Raw genomic sequence first — 1,185 nt, 5'->3', positions numbered from 1 at the left:
CAGCAGCAGCAGCAGCAGCAGCAGCAGCAGCAGCAGGAGGCTTTATGTGTAATTTCTTCGGGGGAGGTTCGACGTTTCTGTGAATATGCGGCGCAAATAAAAGTCATAGAGTTCGACAAACCCTCATTAATTAATTAATTAATTAATTAATTTATTTATTTATTAATTTAATTTAACTTAATTTAATTAATTAATTAATTAATTAATTAATTAGTCTCCGTCTCCGTCTTTGTTTGATTTTTTGATTTCTTGTTTTTGTTTTTCTGTTTACTTTTTCTCCTTTTTATTTTTTTTGTATATATCTGTGCATATATATAATATATATAATATATATATAATATATATATAATATAGACATATAATATATATAATATATATATATATATATATACGTATATACACTATATATATATATGTATATAGAATATGCATTTGACTGAGTGTTTTAATTAATTAAAATAATAAAAAGAATAAATAAAATTAAGTAATTTTATTAATTAATAAATTTAATTCTTTTAATTTTTTTGTATTTGTTTGCAGCTACTCTCCTCCTGATGATTTATATTTAGGCGGCTCATCATTGCTGCTGCTTGCTGCTGCAGCAAAGCAGATAAATGATGCTGCCGAGTGTATAGACAGCTACGATTATATAGAAGCAGGCTGCATGCATATACCCTGGTTTGCTGCTGTGCTCGCCTGCCGTTTAGCAGCAAACAAATTAAACAGATTCCCTGGAGCTCCTCCTGCTGCTGCTGCTGCTGCTGCAGCAGCAGCAGGTGATTCAGCAGCAGCAGGTGGAGAAGCAGCGGGTGGTTCTGCTGCAGCAGCAGCAGCAGCAGCAGCAAGGGACATGGAAGTGGTGCTGAAGGAAGTAGAGTATTTAGAGGGTTTATTGAAGCAAAATTTAAATATAAAGAAGAAAATAGTAGAGCAGCTAATTGCATATAAAGGCGCTGCATTTCCTGCTGCTGCTGCACTTGTTGCTGCTGTTGCTGCACAAGAAGCAACAAAGATATTGACGCAGCAGTTCGAACCGATTAATAATATTTTTCTGTGGAACGGTGTTGAGCGAAGAGGCCTCACAACTAAACTCTAAACAACTCTTATTTGCTGCTACTCTTGCTGCTGTTGCTGCTGCTGCTGCTGCTTGTGCTGCTATTGTTGCTGCTGCAGCAGCTGTTGTTG

The sequence above is a fragment of the Eimeria acervulina genome, genomic scaffold, assembly GCF_000499425.1.
Source record: "Eimeria acervulina Houghton genomic scaffold, Eah_scaff1397, whole genome shotgun sequence".
Classification (NCBI taxonomy): domain Eukaryota; phylum Apicomplexa; class Conoidasida; order Eucoccidiorida; family Eimeriidae; genus Eimeria; species Eimeria acervulina.
Note: the sequence above shows the minus strand (reverse complement) of the source record.